Genomic DNA, 8,853 nt, shown 5'->3' with positions numbered 1-8,853 from the left:
ACACATTTTAAAGCAGAATTGATGGAAGTATAAAATTGCACCTAGAAGTCATCTGCACCCCACATACAGTATGCATGGCTAGTCACAAGTTAGGTCTAATTTGCCTGATAATTGCCCTATATATGAACACTTTTACAAAAATAAAATGATGGCCTTTAAACCAGTTTACTATACATAAACCTCTGTATGGCTGCTTATAAAGATTTGTGACATAAATACATGGTGGTAACTTGCAATATCAAACACTATGGAAAAGTAGAGCTGATCCAAAAATTGAGATTGTGTTCGATTTGGCCCAGTTTTTTTAATTCAGTTGTCCAATGCTGAATCCGATTTAAGTGTTATTTATGGTAGTTAGCAAAAAGCGACCAAAAGTTGTTTCTGTCTTATATCTTCTTCTGATGTTACCTAAGCATCCATAGCTTGACTGCTAGTGCCACCAGGTCCTATACTTCTATCATACATTTTTTAAAGGAGGCTGTTTTTTGGCCCCATCATCTTCCCAGGCTTAAATGCCAGGAGTTTCAGAACTTTTTTTCATAATTTGATGCTACTTTTTTGGAGACTGGTTCTAATTTACATAATTACCTTCAATGGGACGTCCGGTTTGGAAAATCTGAATTTTAGAGGTTCACAAATGTAAAAAGTTCTGCTGAACTTTTCAGAAGTATGATCATTTCTAGTGTAACATAGAAAAACTGGCAATGGTCAAATTAAAAAAAAATGTAATTGTCCACTTCAACTGACTACCCTGGTACACGTTGTCTTTGGTAAATTATCCACAACATATTTGTAAAACAAGGTCAGCAAGACTTCATAAATTGGTGCTTCTGCACAATAACTTACTCTCACCTTTGTCAAATCATAGTGAAAATTAATAGAGAAATTTCCCAAAGCAGTTTCTAAATAATGGAAAATTGTCACTTAACACTTCTTACAGATTTCCTGGCATTGGATTGTGTAAAAAGAACAGTGTGTTTACAAAAACCTTGACACCTCTTACTCTGTTCTTGGACAATCAACATCTCCCTTGACACATTCCATGGTGATTTGATCATAGTTACAAAGTTGCCCATGTGGCTATAAATGCTGGGGTATGTTTCTAACACTCATTAGAATGCAAAATATCTTCAGCATTACAGAACAAGTCCAGTTAATTATGAATAACTACTAATAGCAAGTTATACATTTGAGCATTATTGAATAGGAACATATAGTATTGAATTGTATTGTAACTGTACTGTTTGCCCTCATGTTTTAAGGTGCTGTGCAAACTATTGGCACTATATAAATCCTGTATAATATTATTATTATTATTAATAATAATAATAATAATAATAATAATAATAATAATAAAAGCTTTATCCACCAAGCATTACACAAAAAAATCTATTCTTTATGAAATATATATATATATATATATATATATATATATATATATATATTATAAAAAAAAAAGTCAATTGAAAGTATATTGCACAGTTAACAAGTTTCAAATCCCCCCAAAAAGGAGAACTTATTTTATTAATATACATTAGGATGTTCATTCTGTTTTTTGTTTCCGCTATAGTTCAGTCATTGCTAAGATTTTCCCATGATCCCATTAGTTGATTTTAAATTTAGTAATACAATTTTTATAACTGTGTTCTTGCTTTGCAATTTTTTCTGCCAGTTGTGTAGTTGAGTAACATGTTCCACAGATTTTCGTTTTCATTAAAGTAATACTAAAAAATATCATTATTTGTATGGATCCATGTGTATGGATTATTTATAATCCATACACATCCACCACCCAATGACCCTGTAATCTGTTTTTCATGAAGTTATTTCTTACTGTGTTTTTCTGCCCCCTTGTAGTGTCCTTCATGAGCTCCCAAATCTCTCCTTTTCACCTCACTTCCATTTGTTTTGAACAAGCAGTGTGCATTAGTTGAGGTCATGTGCCCTGTTCTATGCACTCTACAAATCCCATAGTTTATAGTCCATCCCAGGAGCCAGCAAGAGAGGGTAGCTATGTTCCTACATAAAATGGAACCCTGGAGAACAAATTTAGCCACTCTTTATGAGCTCGCTCACCTTAGCTGTGTTGTCTGAAGATTGATCTTCAGACAGCATGCAACAGGCATTGAGGAGGCGTTATTTCACCTCTGCTTTAACTAAATGAACCCTGCACTAGCATGTTGCAGCTGCGTGCATTACACATGGTTGTGGCTTGGTTGCAGAGTGGCCCCATTAACTTGCTGTATGGGTACACCTCTAGCCACTGCCTCTGCAGTTAAAAAAAGGAATTCGGGAATTCAGAAATTTGGTGGAGGCTGAGAACAATAAAAGGGACTTTTTGAGTTAAGAGTACTTACTTAAAGAGAATTAGTGTCACTTTAATAATGATATGTTAGAAAGAAGCCACAAGTCATAGGGGCTGGTTTACTAAAGGCTAATAGACTGTTCACTTTGCAAGGGAATTTTTACCATAGCTTAGTGAATAAGATGAAATGGTGCCGACTTCCCTCATCCAATCAAGTGATAGCAAAAATGCTGTTAATTTTTTATTTTCCTTGCAAGTGATTGGGTATTCTTTGCAATGTGAAATCTTACCACATTCACTAAGCTCTGAGGAAAATTTCAAATTCTGGCTGAAACTCACACCATGTACCTGTATGCTTCCGATGTCAATGTCGATGGTCCTTAGGAACAGCGTCAGGATCAGTCTCAGTGACAGAGTTTTAACTAAGATTTAAAAAAAGGTATAAAATTTATTTTTATTTAGTGTCAGTGTCAGTTAAAAAAGCAAAATGTGCACTATTGCTTCGGGAACCTACTATAGGTACAAACAACAAATAATATACACATATGTGCTATATGCATAGAGTATTCTCAGGAATAGGACAATTTAATTTGGGTTGTTCTTTGGTCATTGTGATAGTGAGATATATACAGCTAAATTAAATATATAAATATATATATATATATATATATATATATATATATATATATATATATATATACACTACCGTTCAAAAGTTTGGGGTCACCCAAACAATTTTGTGTTTTCCATGAAAAGTCACACTTATTCACCACCATACGTTGTGAAATGAATAGAAAATAGAGTCAAGACATTGACAAGGTTAGAAATAATGATTTGTATTTGAAATAACATTGTTTTTACATCAAACTTTGCTTTCATCAAAGAATCCTCCTTTTGCAGCAATTACAGCATTGCACACCTTTGGCATCCGTCCACAACACTTTTTTCCAGTCTTCCTCTGTCCAATGTCTCTGTTCTTTTGCCCATCTTAATCTTTTTCTTTTATTGGCCAGTCTCAGATATGGCTTTTTCTTTGCCACTCTGCCCTGAAGCCCAAAATCCCGCAGCCGCCTCTTCACTGTAGATGTTGACACTGGTGTTTTGCGGGTACTATTTAATGAAGATGCCAGTTGGGGACCTGTGAGGCGTCTGTTTCTCAAACTAGAGACTCTAATGTGCTTATCTTCTTGCTTAGTTGTGCAACGCGGCCTCCCACTTCTTTTTCTACTCTGGTTAGAGCCTGTTTGTGCTGTCCTCTGAAGGGAGTAGTACACACCGTTGTAGGAAATCTTCAATTTCTTTGCAATTTCTCGCATGGAATAGCCTTCATTTCTAAGAACAAGAATAGACTGTCGAGTTTCAGATGAAAGTTCTCTTTTTCTGGCCATTTTGAGCGTTTAATTGACCCCACAAATGTGATGCTCCAGAAACTCAATCTGCTCACAGGAAGGTCAGTTTTGTAGCTTCTGGAAGGAGCTAGACTGTTTTTAGATGTGTGAACATGATTGCACAAGGGTTTGCTAATCATCAATTAGCCTTCTGAGCCAATGAGCAAACACATTGTACCATTAGAACACTGGAGTGATAGTTGCTGGAAATGGGCCTCTATACACCTATGTAGATATTGCACCAAAAACTAGACATTTGCAGTTAGAATAGTCATTTACCACATTAGCAATGTATAGAGTATATTTGTTTAAAGTTAGGACTAGTTTAAAGTTAGCTTCATTTAAAAGTACAGTGCTTTTCCTTCAAAAATAAGGACATTTCAATGTGACCCCAAACATTTGAACGGTAGTGTATATTTTTTTTTTTTTTTTTTGGACAGTTTTCCTTTGATAATAAAAAAACAGAAGCTACTCACTAACATTCACCACTAAGGCCAAATTTATTCTGAAAGACAAAGGTATAATTCACCTGGCTACACTAAGTAGTTGTGGTTATATGTACAGTTTTTACTACCAAAGATTTAGTAATGTACATACAAAGGATAAAAAAAATCTGCAAAAAAAAAAATTTTAAAGGTAGAGGAGAATGAAGGTGTTAATAAACACTAATTAGAGGTTAAGTAAGGGTTAATATAGGGCTAAAATGTTGTTTAACTGCTTCTTGCCCAGGCAATTGTAAAAGGACGCCCAAGCAGGAGCCCTATTGTTCTGGGTGGACGTCATATGACACACCAGACACAGGGGATGACGGATCAGCCTGCTGATGGTACCACGTGATCGTTGTGACCAATCACAGCAGATCACATGACAATTGTAAACAATTAATGGCTTTGATTCATGCCATTCATTGTGTACTATTGTGTTGATCTTTGTGATTGGTCACAGAGATCACTTGGTACAGATATGGCTAATCAAAGCCCATCTGTACCATGTGATTAGTTGTGGTCAAATACAGCTAATCACAACAATACACACTGAATGAATATATTTCATTCAGTAAAAATGTTTTAGTAAAAATGCTTCCTTATAAAATTCACTTTTATCATAGTTTGTAAAAAAAAAAATCCTGATCACCTCCCCAGAGTAGTACAGTGTTACTATGGTAACATTTTGGCCGCATTGACGAGGTGCATGACTACAGACCAGTGGTAAGCTGATTGTGAAATCAAGGTATAATGCAGCAGAAATCGGGCCCAAAATTACAGTTTACTTAAGATGTAAGTGTCATCTGATCTGTATGAGCTACCAATTGCTTGCAATCCCACACATGCAATGTCAGGTCATGTCTAGCTTCAAGCTCACAGTGGGCCTGATGCTTTGAATAACTTCTGTTTTAGATCTAATCTCCTCTTGGCTGGAAACTCAACCCACTGCATTGCTTCCATTGCCTTGTCTTAAAAAAAAAAAAAAGCTTTGTGCATGTTCACAAGTGTCAGCTTTAGAAAGAATAGTGGAGGGATGCATTGAAGAGTAATGGCAATAGCTAATGAACTTAAAGTAAGTATATCTCTAAATCTGGACAGCTATATACATGCTGATTTTAAGTTAATTTTTTCTATGTGCCACTTTTTATTCCCTCGTTGTTGTGTTAACAAAGCCTCCCCAAAGATGTTACTTCGGTGTAGTTTCCTAGGTAACCATTACGCCCTGCATCCCGCATGGTGTTGTTGTCAGTCCCTCAGTGTAAAGCTGGTCATAACAGACGTTTATATAAGAATATCCATACAATATTTTTTGTATAGCTTAAATGTACTTCAAAAATTTGTTTGCTTTTAACATTCAGGTTTTATTTTTTTGGTTAATTGATGTAATTTCCCAAACAACAACCATATACACCATTAGAAATGTGTTCGTTCGCAAAATTATTTCCATCCTGCTACTTTGAATTATCTTGTTACCATGTTTGAAAAACGAATGTCGATTTGACACCATTAATGAATAGAAAGTTTACTGAATGTCCTTGAAACCAAAAATGTTAAACAAAATTCTTCTAGTGTATGGCCATCTTTATGTCCCTTTCAGGGATGGCTCCTCCATGAGGTTGCTAAGCAGTAAACCCTGACGTTTCTACACTAGACGTATGTAGCACACCCTACATAGGGGCTGCAAGAGTTGAGATTCCCCACTGCTACACGGGCAGTCACACAGCATTTCCCTCATGCATTCCAACACAGAAAACAGTCCTTTGCTTGTTTTTGATGTTTTATTAGTTTTATTAGGGGTTGATAACATGGATGGGGTAGGGAATTTATGGGATTACCAACTTTGAAAAATGTCCAGAAACTATTAACAGAGGGGAAAACCTCCTCACTATGTACATTGGAAAATCTGCTTCTTCCTTCCTCCTGCACAAACTTGGTTCACATGTACAGCTCCTGCTTATCACTCCAGGGGAACTAACAGTCTTTAATTTAGCAACTGCCCATTACACTTCCCCAGTCCTTCCTGACTGGCACACTTCCCCAGTCCTTCCTGACTGGCACATACTTCCATAGAGATTCCCCAGGCAAGGATGAAGACTTAAGCACAATGCTGACTTCGGAGAGCACTGCTACAACTGACAGTCTCTCCCCTTGTGTTGTCCCTGCACTGTGCTAATATTACTCACTGTCTTTGCTTGGTCTTTCCCGCTGCCTCTTCCAGCATGAATCCCTTCAATTGCCTCCTATGATGGGACACTTCCAGGCCAGCTTTCCTGAGCTTTCAGTCCAAGACAAAACCCCTCCCTGGCAGGGGTCCCTCAAGGGCCACCGACAGCCTCTCCTCAGCACTCCATCTCCATCTATTTATGGGAATTTCTTAGTCCCCTGCCAGCCCACTCCCAGGGATTGGCTGAGGTCCCACAAATATTCATAGCAACCCCTCCTAGCCTCAGCCCACTAGTTCTAGAACATTTTCCATTGTCCCAGAAACAGGGGGAGGAACCAGAGAGCAGCTAGGATGAGTCATGCAGCCCCATCCTCTAATAACCCTTACCTAATTAGTTGACTCAGGTTTAATCCTAGAGCCAGGCTATTCTTTTACCTGCTTTACACTTCTAGTAGCACACACTAGGGGGTGCTACATATATATAATGATCAAGCTCTTGGTAGGGAGGATAAACTTGGTGGGAACACTCTTGTGCTTTGGAGGGTGGAGGGTGTTGAGAACTTATTTTCTTGTAAACCTAGCAGAAGACTGCCATATAGGCCCAGATAGCATTAAGCAGGAGTTCCCCCATCAGGAACACAGGGACAAGCTTTATGCAATCCCTCATGAGTAGGAGGATAAAGGTACTTCCCCCTAGACGGCATGGGCACAAGTGTCTTCGCCCTTAAGCCTGTTTGCAACCATTTCATTCAGTATGTGACATCATTACTTTAAATAACTGCCTTTATGTTAACTTTATGACATAAAAATTACAATAAAATAATAAATGGTTTTCAAATTTTTTTACAAATAAATATCTGAAAAGTGTAACATGCATTTATATTCAGCCCCTTTACTCTGATACCCCTAACTAAAATCTAGTGGAACCAATCGCCTTCAGAAGTCACCTAATTAGTAAATAGAGTCCACCTGTGTGTAATTTAATCTCAGTATAAATACAGCTGTTCTGTAAAGCCCTCAGAGGTTTGTTAGAGAACCATTGTGAACAAACAGCATCATGAAGGCGAAGGAATACCCCAGACAGGTCAGGGATAAAGTTGTGGAGAAGTTTAAAGCAGGGTGAGGTTATAAAAAAAATCCTAAGCTTTGAACATCTGACGGAGCACTGTTCAATCCCTCATCCGAAAATGGAAAGAGTATGGCACAACTGCAAACCTACCAAGACATGGCCGTCCACCTAAACTGATAGCTGGGCAAGAAGAGCATTAATCAGAGAAGTCCTGTTTGTAGTTTGCGAGAAGTCATGTGGGGGAGATACGCCACGGCAAACATGGAAGAAGGTGCTCTGGTCAGATGAGACAAAAACTTTTTGGCCTAAAAGCAACCCTAAACATACAACCTAAACATGTACCCTAAACATACAGCCAGAGCTACAATGGAATGGTTTCTATCAAAGCATATTCATGTGTTAGAATGGCCCAGTCAAAGTCCAGACCAAAATCCAATTGAGAATCTGTAGCAAGACTTTAAAATTGCTGTTCACAGACGCTCTCCATACAATTTGACAGAGCTTGAGCTATTTTGCTAACAAGAATGGACGAAAATGTCACTCTCTTAGATGTGCAACGCTGGTAGAGACATACCCAAAAAGACTTGCACCTGTAATTTTAGTGAAAGGTGTTTCTACAAAGTTTTTATTTAAGGGGGCTGAATACAAATGCACGCCACACTTTTCACATATTTATTTAGCCAAGTCCCGGGGTCCCTGAGGCCTAATGGTGACCTCCAGGGTTAGGGACAGCTGACATCCTTCTTTGTAGAGTGGGTTACAAGGCATGGTGGGTGCAATGCAAAGTAGATTGATGGGCGCCAGACACTTCTTGAATGCAAAGAGATTCATTGTCTCTTAAACACAATTGTGGGAGAGAGGGTTGGGGCCAAGACACCCTTAAGTAGATGCAATATTAATTGGCAGACTCCGAGACTTCTATAGGTAGACTGCCATGCAGGTAGAGGTATCTAGCCAGACACCACATCTGCAGGAGTAGGAATGCTGTCTCCTAGGGCAACAGTCTTGTAACGGTTTCTAACAAAGGTTGCAATCATCTTTCACTTTTTCTACAATCTCCTATTGTAGAACTTCGCTTCCACTGAGCCCTCAGTCTTTCACTAGACTTACTGATCCATTGCCACTGGATCCCCTGAGCTCTTCTAATTTAGCACTCAGTATCTTCCTCAAGCATCACCCCTGCTGACACGTTAGGTCCCTGGCTTGGCACTCCACAAGCGTCACCTCTGCTGTCCCACTGGGTCCCTGACCTGGCACTTGCTGAAGTTTTCCCACTTCTTCACCATCGCCGGCTGGCGAGAAGTCTGTTCTGGTACTGGCCTCAGCTAACTCACAGTGGTCTCCAGTGGCAAGGTGGTTTAGCTTCTTAGTGGCGTCAGCCTCCCCTCTACCTCCGACCATGACTGGCTCCCCGTCCGGCAGAACCATTACTTCTGGTTGGA

Source organism: Aquarana catesbeiana, linkage group LG03, assembly GCF_042186555.1.
Source record: "Aquarana catesbeiana isolate 2022-GZ linkage group LG03, ASM4218655v1, whole genome shotgun sequence".
Classification (NCBI taxonomy): domain Eukaryota; kingdom Metazoa; phylum Chordata; class Amphibia; order Anura; family Ranidae; genus Aquarana; species Aquarana catesbeiana.
Note: the sequence above shows the minus strand (reverse complement) of the source record.